The 21619-nt window shown below is 44.8% G+C and overlaps 1 long non-coding RNA gene across 1 annotated transcript in view; it reads right to left on the bottom strand.

Annotated features, from left to right (window-relative positions):
* Positions 1-3350: 3350 nt before the first annotated feature.
* Positions 3351-21619, bottom strand: part of LOC140721891 (uncharacterized) — a 36315-nt gene continuing 18046 nt past the window's right edge. Inside the window, exon 2 of the long non-coding RNA XR_012097499.1 lies at positions 3351-3592. This is a non-coding gene — a long non-coding RNA (uncharacterized lncRNA). The remainder of the gene's footprint in view (positions 3593-21619) is intronic.

Raw genomic sequence — 21619 nt, 5'->3', positions numbered from 1 at the left:
TGCTCCTATCCTTCTCCAGTGCTCTGGTAAAGGAGACAGAGTTGTAATCGCTATCTCCAAAATGCCCCCCCCCCCCCCACTGAGAGATCTGGCACCTGACCAGGTTTCCCAATACTAGATCAAGTACAGAATTTCCTCTAGTTGGCCTATCTACACATTGTGTCAGGAATCCTTCCTGAACACACCTAACAAACTCCACCCAATCTAAACCTCTTGCCCTAAGGAGATACCAGTAATTGCCCATCACAGCCCTACTGTAATTGCACTGTTCCAGAATCTGCCTCCCTATCTGCTCCTCAATGACCCCGTTACAATCGGGCACCTATTAGAGTTATTGTCCGTTTCTGTTACTGACTTCCACCCACACTGACTCAGTAGATAATCCCTCTATGACTTCCTCCTTCTCTGCAGCTGTGACTCTATCCTTGATTAATGTTGTAGGGATCAGTGTTACGTTTGTTATTGTGTGTCATCTATATCAACGATTTGAATGGTAGTGTGATTAATCAGATCAGCAGATTTGCAGATAACACCAAGATTAGGATTGTAATGGACAGTGAGAAAAGGTTACAAAGCTTGCAGTGTGATATGGACCAGCTGGTGAAGTGGGCTGAAAACGGCAAATGGATTTTATTGCAGACAAGCATGAGGTGTTGCACTTTGGGAGGACAAACCAGGGTACGTTTACACAGTGAACAAATGCAGTAGAGCAGAGGAATCTGAGAATACAGATCCATAATTCATTAAAAGATGTGGCACTGGTAGATTGCGACCTTTAACAAGCTCTTGGCAGATCAGTTTATTGACTTGATGAGTTGGGATGTTATGTTGAAATTAAGTGTGCAGTTTTGGTCACTTAATCAGAGAAGACGACAGGAAAATGAAAATAAGATTGAAGGATTGCCGATGACATTTACAAACATGTGCCAGGGACTTGAAGAGCTGAGTTATAGGGAAAGGTTACACAGGTTAATACTTTATTCCCCACGTCATAGAAAGTTAAGGAGAGATTTGATAGAGGTATAAAAATTATAAGGGGTATTGACAGGGTTGAGTGCGACTACAAATAGAGGGTTTAGATTAAGAGTGGAAGGTGAAATGTTTAAGGGGAGCATGAGGGCAGTGAGTGTGGATTGAAAGACAGCACAACCGTGGATGAGTATCGATTTCAACATTGAAGAGATTTGTATATTAATGAGAGTTGCAAGGAGGGTATGAGAGGCTGATGGCACTCAGTTGAATAATAGCTTGGCACTGACCAGCTAGACCCAATAGTTAATTTCTGTGCTGTAGTCTTCTATGGCTATAGATAAGTAGATACAACAGAGTGAGGGACAGAGAAACAGACAGGGAGAGAATGAGGGACAGAGTGTGCGAGAGAAAGAGAGAGGGAAAGAGAAACAAAGAATAAATAAGGAAATAGAGAAATTAAAAAAACAAGACAGAAGGATAGACAGAAAACAAAAACAGAGAGATGGAAGTATAGAGGGGGCGTGACAAGGACAACCAAATACGGTCTAAACGAAGCTGAGGGACCCAAGGTATATTGGCGCAAGGAGACTGGAAACAGAGGAGCTGATGGAGAGAATCTGGCTTCCGGTAGGAAAGAGGTTAAATCAGTCCTAGTTCAGTTCCGAGTCCACACCACCCCAAGTCCCTAGTCTCCGTGTCTTCAACCCTGTGAGACTCCACCCTCTGCCACATGAGAAGCATCCAGACACACTGCCCTCCATCCATCCTAAACAGATACATCACCCCCTTCCCTCCCCCCATATCTCTCTCCGATCCACTGTGATAGATCCTGCTGGAGCAGGCATGAATGTTGAGGGACGAGTGGCCTACCCGTTACCCTCATAAATAATTCAGTCAACACTGGTTCTGCCCGCAGGTATACCTTCATTCAACGGTGGGGAAACGGGCTTCCCCTGGAGGAAAATTGAATAAATAAAAAATTTTCTCAGGTTTGGGGTGGAAACGGAACACGTGATCTGTGTATAGTACACCTATTTGGAAGGTGCACACCCACTATTGGTCTCACCAGTGATTGACATCCTCCTGCAGCAAATGGGAGCAGCGCACCTCACGTATCCTCTATTGACATTTTGGACGTCAGAAGGTTATCGGCAGGTGTGCACCCCACCTTTAAACCGTCACAGGAGTGCCCTGTGACTGAAAAGGTTGGCTGCATGATTGACAGGGACTGCACAGAGATTGACAAGACCACCTACCCAGTGATCTGACATGTCTTTACAGTGATTGATGGGGAAGTCATGCTGGAGGTTTACAGGTGATTCACTGTGAGTGTATGAAATATTGAATATAGATACAATGGACAAGGAGAGGGGTTTTCCATTAGGAGGGGAGACTTCCTGTGGATCCATTAGGATGGAAAATATCCTGAGTAAGAGGGTGATGTATCTGTGGAATTCATTGCCAAGTCATTGACTACATACAAGGCAGAGATTTGATAGGTTCTTCATTGGTAAGGGGGTAAATGGAGAAAAGAGTTAAATATAATCTGCCGGGATTGAATGGGGCAAATCACCTAATTCTGGTCCAATAGTCAAAACTACCTCACTTCAGTGTCAATTTCTGCACAAACTTACCCTGTCCACCCAAATCCGAATGCCATTAGTGATCAGGTTGTCTGAGTCTATCACACACAAACCCACTCCAGGTTTGGATCCATCTCACCATCATCTTGTTGCACCTACCCTCACTGCCACCCACTCCAACCCCTCCCTCACCGTCATTGTCCATCTCACCCTCCACTCACCCTGACCATCTAATCACCACTCATCTCCCACCACGTCCTTCCCAGCACTGCCTTACCTCACCCCATTCCATCTGAACTTCAGTATTTTGTCCCATCCTACATTCCCTACTAAACCCCACAGCCATCCGTCTCGCATCCCTGTTCCATCCATTCCACACCACTATCTCCAGAGTATACCATCCCACAGCTGCTGTAATCCCACAGAACAGGGTCAAATATCATTGTGTTCCCCAGAACAGGCCTGATCACACGGCCCAAATGATTGAACATTTGCTTCCTTCAGATACTGAGGTAATTTGGAAATCTGTTCTTTTAGGGCCCTGGGTGGAAAATGTCCCTGCCATAATTTCAGAAATGGCCTCAACGCCTGCAATTTTCACGCAAAACAGTCTCTGGAGTTTGCAGAGAATGGTGTGAGAAAAGAAGTCCATATTAATGAGGTAGGTTTACAGAGGTAGCTCATTGAAGCTGTGAGGACCAGTTGCTCAGAGTGAGCAGGTTTCTTTTTTTGCATTCACATTTAATGCTATACCTTCAAATCACAGATAAGGAATTCGGTGGAACACAGCAAACCTTCAGTTAAAATATTTATTTCCTGCTTAGGGCAAACCATGTGTCCTTTCAAATGCTCAGTTATTTTCCAAAAATTATTTTCCACCAGCAATATAACACCAGCAATTATTTTCCAAAAATTACCCAGGTGGAGTGTGCTGCTGTCAGTATTCAATGGTAACTGTCCGTTGTAGTTCACTGTGGACTTTCTCAAAACTGCAAGCATTTGCTAGTCATTCCTGGAATTAATTGCTGTTGTTCCTTCTGAAATCAGAAACAAATCATGTCACAACTTAAAACTCGTTATCCTTTCTACTAACACAGTAGTAAGTGGAAGCTCCTGGAGACCTGGATTTGATCCTGATCTCCATTGTTGTGTCCAACAGTAACATGAAAAATTGCGTGTTACAACTGTGGTGGGCATCTCTGAACGCACCTCGAGGTGGATAGGTTGCAGCAGCAAGACCACGAACACATGCGATACACTCAGTGGCCTCTTTATTAGACATGGCCCATGCTGGCAGCTGCAGAAAAACACATTTGGCATGGGGCAGACGGCTCCCGGAACTCCTGCCCACTGACTGTAGAGAGAAAAGGGCACGGCCTGGCTGGTAGGGGTCCTTGATGATGGGTGTTGCTTTCTTGAGAGCAGCGCTCCATGTAAATGTGCTGTATGGTTGGAAATGCAAGTAGCTGTGCAAGCGTAGTTCGAAAGGAGTCGAGCAAGGAGCTGAGCACAGCCTTGTGCATCACCGACGGGATTATGAAAGAAACGTTGACGGGAGTCAAACAGGAAGACTGGGGGACACTACACTCCATGTATCAGGCACCCGTGCACAGCCCCACTCCAGGGGAGGGAGAACCCAGCTCAGTGACAGCAACATGGACTGACCAGCTCACCCCTGCATCCCAGGGTAATATTAAATGCAGAGGTTAAAACATGGGATGTAACCTGCAATGTGGTAAATTGGGAAGTGATCACAATGAGGTGTTGGAATATCAGGGTAGGGGCAGGTGGAGGAGTACGAGCCACAGTAATGTAGCAGTTACCGTGATGCTATTAAACCTTTAGGTGTTGGAGTTCACAGCTCAAATCCAGTCTCCTTCCTCAAAAAGTTTGTACCATCTCCCCGTGTTCATGTGCAATTCCTCCTGTTGCTCCAGCTTCCAGCTTCAGTACAAATGTTGGTCATTGTAAATCATCCCGTGGTTAGCTCAGACTTATAAACAGTGGGCAACTGCACCTCGAAATAAATAAACTACTCACCCAGGGAGACCTTCTCTCACAGACATCAGAGCTGGGAACCTCAGCCTGGATCTGCACAGGCTGAGTGTAAAGGGCCACGTTTTCCACGTGTAAAAGGACACACACCATGTCAGGAACTGACAACAGTTTATTGATTTCACATTTGTAACAGTTTGTGGATGATTTATTAAGAATCCAGTAGCAATAACACATAATCAATAGACAACAGTGAGTAATGGGTCAGATAACCTGTCTCATTATAACCCTCATTCTGCATCAGGGTAACTATCGATTTTTTAAAAAATCACACTTCAGGGCAGTGTCTGAAATCACTGCTGAGACACACGGCCAACTACTGAGCTATTTCACAAGTTAACATCATACCAGCAGGACTAGAGTAAAAAAATTCCAGCCACGCCTTTCTCAGTAACATGGCCAAATGGCCTTCTACCCATGTAACCCCACCCCCAGAGCACTTATTTATTACTGGTATCCCAGACTAAGGCCTACTCCAGGACACTTCATGTTATCACTGGGGTCCCAGACTTAATACACGCCCAAGGCCAAGCAGATGTGCTGCTGATTCATGGGGTAGCAGATGGGTGTTGAATCTAGGATGTAAATGTTTAAAGGGAAGGGCGGGCTGTTGGCCAGCAGTGTTCCCATCTCGAGTGCTGTGATATTCCCAGAGTCTGGGTTTGATTCCCTGGCGTAATTTCAGCTGATTCTGTCCACCACAGCTGAACTGACTCCCCAAGGCCAGAAGATAAACAGCTTGTCCAGCATTTTCAGTAGCAAGAGGACAGACAAACATAAATGTTGTGAAACTTGGGGACAAATATCACCAGAAAAAAAAGCATGGATCAATTGATAATGAATTGCATAATAAACACTCACATGTTCAATTCCAGATTCAGAAGGATCGGCATCTAGTGGTGGAAAGCAGGCACAGATTATTTTCTGAAGGAGGTCCAGATCCTTCAGTAAGCGGTTTGTACTGAGAGCAGAGGCTAGTTCCTCATTTCAAGAACCTGCGAGACCAAGACATCTCAGCATGGAGATGAGAGAAAGTGAATGAAGGACACAGAGAGTCACTAAATGGTAATCATTCCCAGCATTTACAAGCAAATCCACCATGGATCTCACAGGCTTATCTTACACCCTTGGGACATGACAGGTGATGGACTACAGAAATTTTCAGACGACACAGATTTGCTTTAAGTACCGGACACTACACGTGTTAGTGAGGGCTCTGTTTCCAATGACTGCTGGTAACACAAGTTTCAGGAAATTGTTGGCTGAGACTGCAGAAGTTCCACAAACCAGATTAAGAACAAAGAACAATACAACACAGTACGGGCCATTCGGCCCAAAATGTTGTGCTGACCCTTAAACCCTGCCCCCTCATATAACCCTCCACCTTAAATTCCTCCATATTTAAGTCTAGTAGTCTCTTAAATTTCACTAGTCTATCTGCCTCCACTACTGACTCAGGCAGTGTATTCCACGCACCAACCACTCTCTGAGTAAAAACCTTCCTCTAATATCCCTCTTGAACTTTCCTCCCCTTACCTTAAAGCCATGTCCTCTTGTATTGAGCAGTGGTGCCCTGGGGAAGAGGCATTGGCTGTCCACTCTATCTATTCCTCTTAATATCTTGTACACCTCTATCATGTCTCCTCTCATCCTCCTCCTCTCCAGACAGTAAAGCCCTAGCTCCCTTAATTAGGTATTAATTAGGTATTGATTAGCAACTATGTTAGGCTACATCCACACTACACTGGATAAATCTGTAACCAAAGCTTTTCTTTTCGGTCTTATCCTCCGTCCACACTAAAACGGTGTTTTCATCCCCTGAAGCTGGAGCTTTTCAGAAACGCTCTCCAGGGTGTGCAACTTTAAAAACGCCATTTGGGCAGATCAGTGTGGATGGGGTAAACAGAGAAATCTGAAATAGCAGCGCTCTATTTCTTTGTTTTCTTGAACGCACCTAACAATTTCAGAACAGATAGCAACGAGACTGAAGCCAGAAGAGTTAGAAATGTACTCATCAAATACTTTGACCCATAACTTACTGAATAAATAAGTATACTCACTTTTCCCTGTTTTCTGTCCTTGCTTGTATGAAGGTGGTCTACTTATTTATGCAAGTACTTCTCTGACAATAGATGTTTAACAGCCTAATGTAACATTGCATGGAAAAACAAGATAATACTGATGCAGACATGTTTTATACATTTAACATGGTGCTTTATTAATGTAACAGAGTTAATCAGTTTTTCAACATTTGTCATCAGCCGGGTCATACTGTCCATGAACTCCCTGTCGGTTGCCTCCAGATGCTCCAGTATGTTTTTTTTTCACTTTTAAGTCATCCTGCACAAGAGCCAACAGCTGCCCGTCGTTTAAGTCTTTCTAGTCTGTAACTGAACAAACATGCACCGTCTTTTACAGCGAGATTCGACACCAAACGTGTCATTTGTTTTTGGTAGATGTGTCCCACACATGTGCAGTGGGAGGAGATTTGTTGAAATCTCTGTTTCAATGTGGACAGAGATATTTTTAAAAACACCTAGTGTGGACACCTATCATTTTTAACCAAAACTGGCATTTTCAAAATTATCCAGTCTAGGATGGATGCACCCTTAGTTGATTTTAGATGTTAGATCGCATTAGGTAATTTGTTACAGATCTGCCTTACAGATTTGTCCCACAGATCCAAAATGTGCCAGAATGCCCTCCAAAGTATTTCTATTCTGTATCAGACACTCAGTAGCTACAAACACAATCTTTTACAATCTGGTACTTAGCACAGGTGTTGTATTTTGTAAATGTGACAAAAGCTTTCTTTATGACCCTATCAACGTATGATGCCACTTTCAATGAATCATGGACCCGTATTCCCAGATGCCTTTGCTCCATCGCACTTCCCAATGACCTACTGTTCACTGTGGAAGAACAACTCTGCTTGGTCTTGCTGGCATGCAGCAGCTTGTACTTGTCTGCATTCAATTTCATCGGCTATTTTTCACCCCATACTTTGAGCTGGTCTGGATCCCACTGCAAGCTCTGATGATCTTCTTTGCTGTTCACCACAAACCCAATCTTGGTATCTGGAACTTTGATCTGCAAGTCCTGCTCCTCCTGCAACCAGGTCTCACTAATGACTCAACATCACTCCATGTGTTGATCCCTGTGATACTTCTGACATTGAAATATATGCAGCTCAGAGCATCAGTTGCACCATGCTCAACACTTTGATTCCTCACTTTCTCTGAGGTCTTACCAACATAGAACATGCCTTAGAAATTTAAAACACATTACAGGCCATTCAGCCCACAATATTTTGCCAACCATGTAACCTACTCCAAAAACTGCCTCGAGTTTCCCTAGCACATAGCCCTCTATTATTCCTAAAGCTCCATGTATCTGAGAGACTCTTAAAAGGCCCTATTGTGTCCGCCTCTACCACCTTCACCGGCAGTGCAATCCACACACCCACCACTCTCTGTGTGAAAAACTTAACCCTGACATCCCCTCGGTACCTATTTCCAAGCACCTTAAAACTATGTCCCCTCATGGGAAAAGCCTCCGACTATCCACATGATCAATGACCCTTATCATCTTATACACCTTGATCAGGTCACATCTCATCCTCCGTCATTCCAAGCAGAAAAGGCCAAGTGTACTCAACCTATTCTCATAAGGTATGCCCTCCAATCAAAGCAATATCCTTGTAAATCTCCTCTACAGTCCCTCTATAGTTTCCACATCCTTCCTGTAGTGAGGTAACCAGAACTGAACACAGTACTCCAAATGGGGTCTGACCAGGATCCTATATATCTGTAACCTTACCTCTCGGCTCTTAAACTCAACCCGAGTTGATGAATGCCAACACACCATATGCCTTCTTAACAACATTATCAACCTGCACAGCAGCTTTGAGTGTCCTCTGGACTTGGACCCCAAGATCCCTCAGATCCTCCACACTGCTAAGTGTGGTGGCGTGTTGGGGAGGAAGCATTAAGAAGAGGGACGCCTCACGTCTTAATAAGCTGGTAAGGAAGGCGGGCTCTGTCGTGGGCAAAGTACTGGAGAGTTTAACATCGGTAGCTGACCGAAGGGCGCTGAGTAGGCTACGGTCAATTATGGGTAACTCTGAACATCCTCTACATAGCACCATCCAGAGACAGAGAAGCAGTTTCAGCGACAGGTTACTATCGATGCAATGCTCCTCAGACAGGATGAAGAGGTCAATACTCCCCAATGCCATTAGGCTTTACAATTCTACTGCCAGGACTTAAGAACTTTTTAAAAGCTATTATTAATGCTTTTTGAGATAGTGTTTTAGATGCATATCATATTTTTTTTACTGAGTTAAGTATTGTATGTAATTAGTTTTGCTACAACAAGTGTATGGGACATTGGAAAAAAGTTGAATTTCCCCACGGGGATGAATAAAGTATCTATCTATCTATCTATCTATATATTCTGTCTTCAAGTATGACCTACCAAAATGAACCACTTCACACTTATCTGGGTTGAAGTCCATCGGCCACTTCTCAACCCAGTTCTGTATCCTATCAATGTCCCGTTGTAACCTGACAACCCTCCATACTATCCATAACACACCCCCAACCTTTGTGTCATCAGCAGACTTACTAACTCATCTCTCCACTTCCTCATCCAGGTAATTTATAAAAAGCACAAAGCGAAGGGTCCCAGAATAGACCCGAGGCCACCTCTGGTCACCAGCCTCCATGCAGAATATGACCCATCTACAACCAATCTTTGCCTTCTCTGGGCAAGCCAGTTCTGGATGCACAAAACAACGTCCCCTTCGATCCCATGCCTCCTTACTTTTTCAATAAGCCTTGCATGGGGAACCTGATCAAATGACATACTGAAATCCAGATACCCTATATCCATTGCTCTACCTTCATCAATGTGTTTTGTTAAATCCTCATTGAACTCAATCAGGCTCATCAGGCACAACCTACCCTTGACAAAACCAGGCTGACTATCGCTAATCAGATTCTGTCTCTTCAAATGCTCATAAATCCTGCCTCTCAGGATCTTCTCCAATGATTTGCCCATCACTGAAGTCAGACTCACTGGTTTATAATTTCCTGGGTTATCTCTACTTCCTTTCTTGAACAAGGGAACATCATTTGCAACCCTCCAATCCTCTGGAACCTCTCCCGCCCCCACTGATGATGCAAAATCATCGCTAGAGGCACAGCAATCTCCTCTCTCACTTCCCGTGGTAGCTTAAGGTATATCTCATCCGATTGCAGTGACTTATCTAACCTAATGCTTTTCAAAAGCTCCAGCACATCCTCTTTCTTAATGTTGATATGCTCAATCGAGTCCACTCTAAGTCATCCTCACAACTCCCAAGGTCTTTTTCCCTTGTGAATACTAAATTATTTGTTAAGTACCTCGATAGTGCACACATTTGCACTATCGCACCTGATTGGCCCCGTTCTCTCACTTGCTCTTCACATTCTTGTGGAATACCTTGGGGTTTTCCTTAATCCTGTCCACCAAGGCCTTCTCATGGCCCCTCTGGCTCTCGTAATTCCATTCTTCAGCTCCTTCCTAGCAACCTTGTAATTTTCTAAAGCTCTAGCAGTATCTGGTTTCTTGAACCTTTTGTAAGCTTTTTGTCACGTACCCTGTGACCGGGTTTAAGAACCAGCAGAAATGGAAAACACGCTGGAGTCTGGTATTGCTATAAACTATTAGTTTATTAATAAGTAAGCAATACAGTAATATAAATGCAAATATATTGAAAAGGTTAGCAATGAGATATTACTTATGTATTTGTATATATAGAAATAGGAACAAAAGTAGGCTCTTTCAAACCTAGGGTTATATGGGTACAGTCTTAGGATATGATGAAGACAGTTCAGTTGGAGATAGGAGAGAGAAGGATGGGGGAGAGAGAGGGATGGGGGGATGGGGAAGGGGGAGAGGGAGAGGCGTCAATCTTCCCGTTGTCTTCCAAAATCCTGTTGTGGTCACCGATTATGACCACGGTACGTACGATCATTCTTCAGTGGTGGAATTATCACCCAGGCAAGGATGGACACACAAATAATTCCCCACCTTTTTCACACTGTGAACCACTGATCGATTTCCCCGAATCGATCCTCCAAAACCCCCACCTTCCTGTGGGTGCAACAAAGCTCATCCAGTATCTGCACTGTGTGTCTCGTGGTGAGTCTCCCTGTGTAACTGCGGACCTGGCTTTTATCTCTCCATGTTGGACATCAACCTGCTCCGCCCTGCTCTCTCTGCAGGAACAAGCAGGCAAGTGACCTCGAGGGAAAGGTAAACAAGCTGGCAGAGTAACCATAACATCAATCAATCTTTCCAGCAGTTTCTGTCTCTCTCTCTCTCTCTCTCTGTCTCTCTCTCTCTCTCTCTCTCTCTCTCTCTCTCTCTCTCTCTCTCTCTCTCTCTCTCTCTCACTGTGCTGGACGCCTCCCTTTCTCTCTCTTAATAGCAGCACAGTTCAAAGGGTCTCTTCTGGACTCTGTTTCAAACTAGGCTTTCCCCAGACATTTTCTTTTCCTCATAACTAGCTTCTCTACATCATTTATCTGCCATTGTTCTTTAACCCTACCATTGCTTCCCTGCCTCAATGGAACATACCTATGCAGAACTCCATGCAAACATTCCCTGAACGCTTGACACATTTCAGCCGTGCATTTCCCTGAGAACCTCTGCTCCCAAGTTCCTGCCTCGGAGCATCATTTCTCCCTACCACAATTAAATGCTTACCAAATTGTCCATTCCTATCCCTGTGAAGGAGATGGAGCTGTTATCACTACTCCCAAAATGTTCTCCCATAGAGAGATCTACACCTGACCAGGTTACTTTCCCAATTCCAGATCAAATACAGTCTTTCCTCTAGTTGGCCTTTCTACATATAGCATCAAGAAACCTTCCGGAACACACCAAACAACTCTACCCCATCTAAACCCCTTGCACTAAGGAGATGCCAATCAATATAAGGAAAGATTGTTATTGCACCATTCCAGAATCTGCCTCTCTATTTGCTCCTCGATATCCCTTTTACTACTGGGGGGGGGGGGGGGGGGGAGTTTATAAAAAACACCCAGTAAAGTTACTTTCTCTTCCCTGTTTCTGACTTCCACCCACACTGACGGAATAGACTATCCTTAATTAGCAATGCCACACCCTGCCTCTTTTGCTTCCCTCTCTGTTCTTTTTAAAACATCTAAAGCCTGGCATGCTCAGTAGCCATTCCTGCTCCTGAGACATCCGTGTCTCTGTAATGGCCACGTCACAGTTTCACGTATTGATCCACACTGCAAGTTAATCCGTCTTATTTACGATACTTCTTGCATTAAAATAGACACATCTCAAACCATCAAGCTGAGTGCATCTTTGCTCTCATATCTGCCTATCCTTCCTCACAAACTCCCTACAAATCGTCATTACTTGTTCTCCAACCTTCCCATCTTCTGCCTCTTCACTTCGCTTCCCTCCCTCCAGCCCCTGAAAATCTAGCTTAAATCTCGCCAATAGCATTACCAAACCTCCCTGCCAGGATATCCATTCCCCTCTGATTCAAGTGCAACCTGTCCTTTTTTTGCACAGGTCACAACTGCCCCAGAAGATGTCCCAGTGATCCAAAAACTTGAATCACTGCTCCCTGCTCCAATCCTTCAGCCATGCTCCAAAACCTCTCCACTAATTGTCTGGCACTCTGGTTCCATTCCCCCTGTAACTTTAGTTCAGTTTCCCCTGCCCCTCACTAGGATATTAGTCCCCTTTCAGTTCAGGTGCAATCTGTCTCTTCTGCACAGGTCCCACCTTCCCTAGAAGGGGGCCCAATGATCCAAAAATCTGACAGCCTGTCTTCTACACAAACTCCTTAGTCAGGTGTTCAACTTGATCATCTTCCTATTTCTGGCCTCATTAGCACGTGGTACAGGTAAGCAATCCTGAGAGCACAACCCTTTAATTTAGCACCTAACTCCCTGACCTGACTTTGCAGAGCCTAGTAACTCATCTTACCTATGTCATTAGTACAAACATGGACCTCGTGCTATGGTTACTCACCCTCCCACTTAAGAACGCTGAGGACTCAATCAGAGATGATCAGGAGGTGACATATACTCATTCACATCTTCAGAACCATTCTCTTCCCTAACTAACAAATTTCCTCTCCCCACAGCTTGTTTTATCTCCCTCCTTCCCTTCTGAGTTACAGAGGCAGATTCAGTGCCTTTACCCTCCCAAGTCGCCCACCATCTCACCTCCCAACAGCATCGGTGCTATATCTGTTGTTGAGGAGGGTGGCTGCAGGGTTATTCTACACTGGCTGTTTATACCCCTTTTCCCTTCTTGATTGTCACCCAGTTTCCTGTGTCCTGCACCATGGGTGTGCCTACTTTTCTATATGACCTATCAGTCACCCCCTCAGCTTCCCAAATGATCTGGAGATCATTGATTTTCCACACCAACTCCTTAATGCAGTGTGTTCAAAGTCAGGGACACTGTAGGGCTCCCTGTCTTCTCAAATCTCGCAAGAAGAGGATTCAACTATCATGCCAGGCATCATCACTGTTCTAACTGAGCACATATAGAGAAGGAAACAACAATTCAACTGAAAAAGAAATTCTACCTGCTGCTTTTTCACTTTCCTCAACACAAGGCTCTCCTCGCTAAAGCCTCAAAAAGGTACAGAAGCCTCAAGTCCCACAGGTCCAGGTGTCAGAACAACTGTTTCCATTCAACCATTCATTACGAGGGAGGTTTGGCATAGTGGGAATTACCAGTGGCTCAGTAATCCAGAGACCCATTTATACGTTGGGGAAATGAGATTGAATCCCACCATAGCAGATGGTGAATTTGAATATCTGATGACCATGAAACCATGTTGATTGTCGTAAAGACACATCTGGTTCACTAATGTCCTTCAGGAATCCTGCTGTCTTTACCTGGTCTGGATATATGTGACTCCAGACCCACAGCAATGTGGTTGACTCTTAAACAGTCTCTGAAATAGCCCAGCAAGCCATTCAGTTGTATCAAACTGCTAAAAGGAAAGTAATAAGAATGAACCTGGACGGTCAACCTGGCATCGACCTGGACACTGGAAACGACAATGGCAAAACCAGCCTTGTCGACCCTGGGGACACTTGTGCCAAACTTGGGAGAGTTGTCTCACAGGCCAGTCAAGCAACAGCCTGATGTAGTTGTACTCGCAGAATCATACCTTGCCGCGTCACGAGCCAAACTGTTCCAGTACAGCTACAACACGGCATCTACATGATAATGTGGAACATTGCCCAGGTATGTTCTGCACACAAGAAACAGAACAAGTCCAATCCAGCCAATTCCCGCCCTATCAGCCACTTCTCAATCATCAGCAAAATAATGGAAAGGATCAGCAAAGATGCTGTCATGCAATAACCTACTTACAAATGCCCAGTTTGGGTTCTGTCAAGACCACCCTGGTCCTGACCTCATCATCAACTTGGTCCAAACATGGACCAAACACCCGAGGTGAGGTAACAGTGATAGCCCTTGTTATGAATGTAGCAGCAATGAATATGAAACTGAGACAGGGTTTAAAACAAATCCCGAGATTTATTAACCTCTGCTCAAACTTAGAAAAGTAATCAAACAAAAACTTATCCAGAAGTTAACTGCTATACGGCAATTTAACTAACGGCTGAACTTAGGAACAGTTCTTAAAGTGGTAAATTCGAAGACAGTATTAAAGTGATCAATTCAAAAGTCCAAGTGATTTACGATGTAAGTGAGGAAAGGACGACTTCCTGAAATGGCCATTTAAGCGATTTCTTTGATGAAATGACGTATCTATCGATCCGGTGTACAGCCGGGAAATACCTCGTCTGAGGTGATCACGAAGAAATAAAGCTTCTTAAAATAACTGAACTTTCGATGGAGTGATCATCCCAACCTTTCAGGGGTTAATTCAATCGTGCATGCCACTATTCACGAACGAATCCAACATGTCAGTTATCCTGAAGGTGAACGATACGTCATTGACATTGCCCAAATCCTTTTTTTCTGTGACGTTGTTGATGTCTTCAGACCCTTTCTCTCTCAACAGCAAAACTGCGTAATCAAAAACCGGCGGCAACTCTAACCACCTGGTAACAAACTCTATGCAGCGGAATAAAAATATAACTGCGCCACATCATGGTGGCCTTTGTTTTTTTTATACCACTTGGAACCACTCGGAGGGGCGGGCAATGGAGTAGAGGGAGACAGAGCAGGAAGGCTTTGGCTCGAGTGGCTGAGGACGAGCTTGCTCCCATTCAGGTAAGGCCGGGTAAGCTCCTTTAATTGATCTAATTAGTTTAGGAGTAGGCAATGGAGGCAGCAGTTAGGGCAGTCGCGTGTTTCGTTTGCAGAATGCGGGAAGTCAGGGCGAGCACAATTGTCCCTGATGACTACATCTGCAAACAGTGCATCCAGCTGCAGCTCCTGACAAACCGTGTTAGGGAGCTGGAGCTGGAGCTGGATGAACTTCGGATCATTCGGGAGGCAGAGGCAGAAATTACAGAGAGATAGTTACCCCTAAGAGTCAGGAGACAGGTAGCTGGGTGACTATCAGGAGAGGGAAGGGGAATAGACAGAATGAGCAGAACATCACTGTGGCCATTCCAATAATAAGTATATCATTTTGGATACTGTTGATGGAGATGACCTACCAGGGACAAGTTACAGTGGTTGTGTCTTTGGCACCGAGACTGGACCCTCAGCTCAGAAGGGAAGGAGGGAAAAGAGGAGAGCAGTAGTAATAGGGGATTTGATAATTAGGGGGACAGATACGAGGCTCTGTGGAAGAGATCGAGAATCCCGGATGATCTGTTGCATCCCTGGTGCCAGGGTCTGCGATATCTCGGATCGATTTCTCAGTATTCTCAAGAGGAAGGGTGAGCAGCCGGATGTCGTGGTCCATGTAGGGACTAATGACGTGGGTAAGAAGAGTGAGGAGGTCCTGAAAGGTGAGTTTAGGGAGTCTGGCGCCAAGTTAAAGGACAGGTCCTCCAGGATAGCAATCTCAGGATTTCTACCAGTTCCACATGCAGGCGGGTTTAGAAATAGTAAGATAGCGCAGATCAAGACGTGGCTGAAGACATGGTGCAGGAGGGAGGGCTTCAGATTTATAGATAATTGGGCAGTTTTCCAGGGAAGTTGGGACCTGTTCCAGTGGGACAGTTTACATCTGGAGGGCGACAAATATTCTTGCAGGTAGGTTTGCTAGAGAGGCTCCAGTGGATTTAAACTAGACACAAGGGGGGAGAGGAACCAGAGTGTAGGAACAGATGTATGGGAGAAGGAAGAAAAAGAACATAGTAAAGTTGTTTGTACCGTTAGAGATAAACAGAGTAAGAGGTGGAGAATTTCTTAAATGCATTTATTTTAATGCTAGGAGCATTGTAAGAAAGGTGGATGAGCTTAGAGCATCGATTGATACCTGGAAATATGATGTTGTAGGTATTAGTGAAACATGGTTGCAGGAGGGGTGTGATTGGCAACTAAATATTCCTGGATTTCATTGCTTCAGATGTGATAGAATCGGAGGGACAAGAGAGTGAGGTGTTGCATTGGCTTATCAGAGAAAATATTACAGCGGAGATAGAGGAGAGGGCTCATCGAGGGAGGCTATATGGGTTGAATTGAGGAATGGGATAGGTGTAGTGACACTTCTAGGGGTGTATTATAGACCACCTAATGGGGAGCGAGAATTGGAGGAGCAAATTTGTAAGGAGATAGCAGATATTTGTAGTAAGCACAAGGTTGTGATTGTGGGAGACTGATAGACTGGGAAGCCCATAGTGTAAAAGGGCTGGATGGTTTGGAGTTTGTAAAATGTGTGCAGGATAGTTTTTTGCAGCAATACATAGAGGTACCAACTAGAGAAGGGGTAGTGTTGGATCTTCTGTTAGGGACTGAGATAGGTCAGGTGACTACCTACTTGTAGCTATCTCTGCGTCACTTTACCTAGCAAGCTGAAGGTCTCCAAGAAGCTGCATCTCGGTGCACCTGACACAGATGTGGTCATCCGGGAGGCTGGGTGTCTCCTGGAAACGGCACATCTTGCACCCAGAGCAGAACACTGTCTCTGCAGCTACACCCTCCCGACCATATCCAAGGAGGAACAATATTCTTGCAGGCAGATTTCCCAGAGTTGTTGGGAGTGGTTGAAACTAATATGGGAGGAAGATGTGAACCAGGATGATAGAGCTGAGGATGAGCCAGCAGGCTTACAAGTTGATGATGGGTGTAACATGAATGAGAGGAAGGGCAAGCCAATGATTGGGTATAAATGCAGACAAAGAGTTCAAACCTCTGACACTGGTACAGTTTATCAACAGTCATACCATGCTCTCTGCCTTCCCACCTACCCTTTTCATACAAAGTATATCTTTGCACATTAAGCTCCCAGCTACAATCTGCCATGATTATGTGATATACTTGCCAATCTGTAACTGTGCTACAAGTTCATTGACCTTTTTCTGTATACTTCATACAGTCAAATAAAACTCCTTCAGTCCTGTATTCACCCTTTTTGATTCTGTCCACCTTTTACGATGCAACTCACCCTGTTGACAGCAATTTTGCCCCATCATCAGCTTCCCCTTGCTCGGAGTCTCACTATATATTGCCTCTGTTTGTAAACCGACTACCTCATCTTCTGCACTACCACCCCGGTTCCCATCCCCTGTTAAATTAGCCTAAACCCACCCAAACAGCTCTAGTCAACGTGCCTGCAAGGATATTGGACCCTCTCGGGTTCGGGTGTAACCAGTCCCTTTTGTACAGGTCATACCTTCCCCAGAAGAGATGCCAATGATCCATAAATCTGAACCCCTGCCACTGCACCAGTTCCTCAGCCACACAATCACCAGCCAAATCATCCTATTTACACCTTCACTGGCACGTGGCACAGGCAACAATTCAAAGATTACTACCCTATAGGTCCTGTTTCTCAGCTTTCTATCAAGCTCCTTAAAATCTCTCTTCAGTTCTTCCTCACTTTGTCTACCTATGACCTGGGTGCCAATATGTACCAAGACTTCTGGCCGCTCACCCCCACCATTGAGAATGCCATGGACGCAATCCGAGACATCCCTGATCCTGGAATCAGACTGGCAACATACTGTTCGAGTGCATCTATTGCACCCACAGAAACTCGTCTCCGTTCCTCTGACTCAGGAATCTCCTCTCAGCAATGTAGTCCCCTTCAGCTTTCGGCTCTTCTAAGCCACAGCACCAGACTCAGTGCCAGTAACCCTGCTGCACAGCTGCATCTCACAGTCTGTCACCCTCCTTACTTCTATCTAAAGTTATATACTTATTTTTGAGGGAAACAGCCACAGGTGTACTCTGCACCGGCTGTGCATTTTCCCTCTTTCTCCTGACAGTAACCCAGCTACCTGTCTCCTGTAACCCAGGGTTGACTGCCTCCCTGCAGCTTTGTTTATCACCTCCTCATTCTCCCATATGAATTGAAAAGTTATCGAGCTGCAGCTCCAGTTCCTCATTCTCTCAGGAGCTGCTGCTCGATACACCTGGTGCAGGTGTCCTTATGTAGGAGACTGGACATCTTCCAGAGATCTGGCATCGCAAAATCCTGCCCCTGGAGGAGTCCTCACTGCACTGTGCATGAATAGATGAGGAATGAGAGAAAGAGAGTGAAAGAGAGAGAGCGCAAGAGAGCGAAACCATCTACCTCACCCAAGCCTGATAAGCCAAAGCCACTCTGAAGACTGCATTCCCCCTTCTACTTAAGATCACTTGCTCCTGACGGTTCTTTTACTTTAAGCTCTCCAATCAATTCCAGTTCATTGCACAACACCCAATCCAGAACAGTTGTCCCTTAGTGGACATTCCAGACATCCCATAGACATTCCAGAAATTCCCTCTTGGTCCAGCAACCATTTGATTTTCCCAATCTACCTGCATATTGAAAAGACTATGACGACTGTAACATTGCCCTTTTGGCATGCATTTTCGATCTCCCATTGTAATTTGTAGACCACATTCTTACCACCATTTGGGGAACAATATATAACTCACATCAGGATCTTTTTTACCCTGACACTTCCTTGGCTCTACTCACAATGATGGAACAAAGTTAGCATGGTTTCCTTCAGGGAAAATCCTGCCTAATAAACCCGTCGGAATTTGTTTGAGGAAATTACAACTAGGGTAGATAATGAGGATGCAGTGAATGCTGTATACTTGGACTTCCAGGTTTTTGACAAGGTGCCACACTTGAGTTTGCTTAGCAAGTTAAGAGCCCATGGTATTACAGGAAAGTTACTGTCATGTTTAGAGCACTGGCTAATTGGTAGGAGGCAGCAGGTTAGAATAAATGCATCCTTTCCTAGTTGGCTGACAGGGACTAATGGTGTTCCACAGGGTTGGGATCACTTCTGTTTGGATTGTATATAAATGATTCAGATGATGGAATAGATGGCTTTGTCGTCAAATTTGCAGATATTACAAAGATTGGTGGAAAGGCAGGTAGTGTTGCGGAAACAGGTAGGATGCAGAAGGACTCAGACAGATTAGGAAACTAGGCAGGAAAGTGGCAAATGAATTAGAATGTTGGACAATGCATGGTCATGCACTTTGGTAGTAGAAATAAATGTATGGACTATTTTCTAAACGGGGAGAAGTTCCAAAAATCTGAGGTGCAAAGGAACTTGGAAGTCCTTGTGCAGAACATCATAAAGGTTAATTTGCAGTTCCAGTCAGTGGTAAGCAACGCAAATGCCATGTTAACATTCAAGAGGTCAAGAATACAAGAGCAAGGATGTGATGCTGAGGCTTTATAAGGCACTGGTGAGGCCTCACCTTGAGTATTGTGAACAGATTAGGGCCTCTCATCTTAGAAAAGTTGTGCTGGCATTGGAGAGGGTCCAGAGGAAGTTCACAAAGATTATTTCCAGAATAAAACGGTTATCATGGGAGCAACGTTTGATGGCTCTGGGTCTGTACTCAGTGGAATTCAGACAGATGGGGGGGGGGGGGGGGGGGGAGAAATCTCATTGAAATCTTTCGAAAGTTGAAAGGCCTAGACAGAGTAGATGTGGAAAGGATGTTTCCCAAGGTGAGAGCGTCTAGGACAAGAGGGCACAGCAGAGATGCCAAAGGGTGGTGAATTTGTGGAATTTGTTGCCATTGCAGCTGTGGAGGCCAAGTCGTTGGGTGTATTTAAGGCAGAGTTTAATCAGTTCTTGACTGGACATGGCATCAAAGGTTATGTGGAGAAGGTGAGGAACTGCAGTTGAGGAGGAAAATGAAAAACTTCACCTATGATTGAATGGCAGAGCAGGCTCGATGGGCCAGAAGGCCCAATTCTGCTCCTATGTCTTATGGTCTCTCACCTTCTGATGCTATGGTACCTCTTTCTAATGATTTGATTCATTTTTTACCAAAACAGCCACGTCAACCTCTCCACCTACCTGTCTGTCCATTAGATACAATATTTATCCTTGGAGTTTTAGTGCCCAGCTATAATCTTTTCTCAGCCATGATTTAGTGATGCCCACAATGTCATTAATAGTGCCACAAGTTCATCTACCTTATTCCTTATACTGCGTGCATTCAAATATAAACCTTCAGTCCTGCAATCATCCTTTTTGACTTTGTCCATCTTTTAGATTGCAATGCATCCTGTTGACTTCACTATTGTCCTATCGTCAGCATCTCCTTTCTAAGAATCTCACTACACGTTGCTTCTGTTTGTAGACCAACATCCTCAGCACCATCATTCAAGTTCCCATCCCTCCGCCAAATTCGTTTAAACCCACCCGAGCAACTTGGGAAAACCTGCCTATTGCTGTACAGTACTTCTAGCACTGACATAGCATGCCCAGAACTTACTAATCCTACCCCATACATCTCTGGAATGTGGGAGGAAACCCAGACACAGTGATGAAGTTTTAAGGACGTTGGGGAAGTACAAAATGATTTTTTTAGAACTTTTCCTTTGTCAGTATGACTTGTGTAGTACTCGCCATGCGTGACTGCCTGATTGTTAAAGATAGCTGACTTCTGCATACCTGTCAAACCACAAAGAAGACAGCTTCCTTCTGTTTGCACATGTTCTGTAATGATTAACAACTCTTAGTACGGTATAAAGGCCAAGGCTGTACTAACTAAGTCAGAGGTCCGCTACGAGCCCCCGGGGAGCGAAACCCTGTCCACTGGTATTTGGCTTTGCACCTCTCACTGACGGAGATTTAAGGAATAAACTGGTAAAAGGGATAAAGTAAAGAACGGCTCGTGGCCTGGTAAATTGAAGTAACAATTTAGGCGACAGGTGGTTGACCTGGTAAATTGACCAGCACAGGATGGGACAGACTTTGGACTCCCCTGCAGTCTATTTGTCAACAATACCAGATAAGGAAAAGGACCTCCAGAAGTTAAGAGCAGTGCTGACTAAGAAATTGCGGAATGTTGTGTGGCCACCTGGGGAACCAGGGATATAACATATTGTGAACAAGCTATGAATTTGATCTGGAAAAAGAATTGTTGTAAAAAGTGGAAATTATTGGATAAAGAATGGAAAGATAAAGCTGATACTAAATGGAATAGTACCTTGCTGGCCAGCTGGAGAAATAACGCCTGTGATAAAGGGATAAAAGTATATATGGTAGAAGGGACACCCAAGACACTGAAAGCAGAGTGTGAGTGTGTAGATGGGCAATGGAAGAGAGAGCATGAAAAACAGCATAAGCAGGCAAAGGCTGATCAGGATAGACAGGAAGGATTAGATCGTCAATGTCGAGGGCGCAAGGGAAAAGAGACTCGGGATCCTGAACATATGTCTGGCATAGCGACCCTATTTGACGATAGCGATAGGGATGAGGAATGGGGCTGCTATCCCTGACTTCCATCCCCACTTATTCCGTCTCCACCTTCTCTTCCACCCCCTCCCCCCTTATCCTCCCTTAGAGACAGTGGCCGAGCGAGTTTAATTACGGAAAAGGAGTCAGAAATCTGCCCAAAAG

Source organism: Hemitrygon akajei, unplaced genomic scaffold (genome assembly GCF_048418815.1).
Source record: "Hemitrygon akajei unplaced genomic scaffold, sHemAka1.3 Scf000063, whole genome shotgun sequence".
NCBI lineage: Eukaryota > Metazoa > Chordata > Chondrichthyes > Myliobatiformes > Dasyatidae > Hemitrygon > Hemitrygon akajei.
Note: the sequence above shows the minus strand (reverse complement) of the source record. Positions and strands in the feature narration are given on the sequence as shown.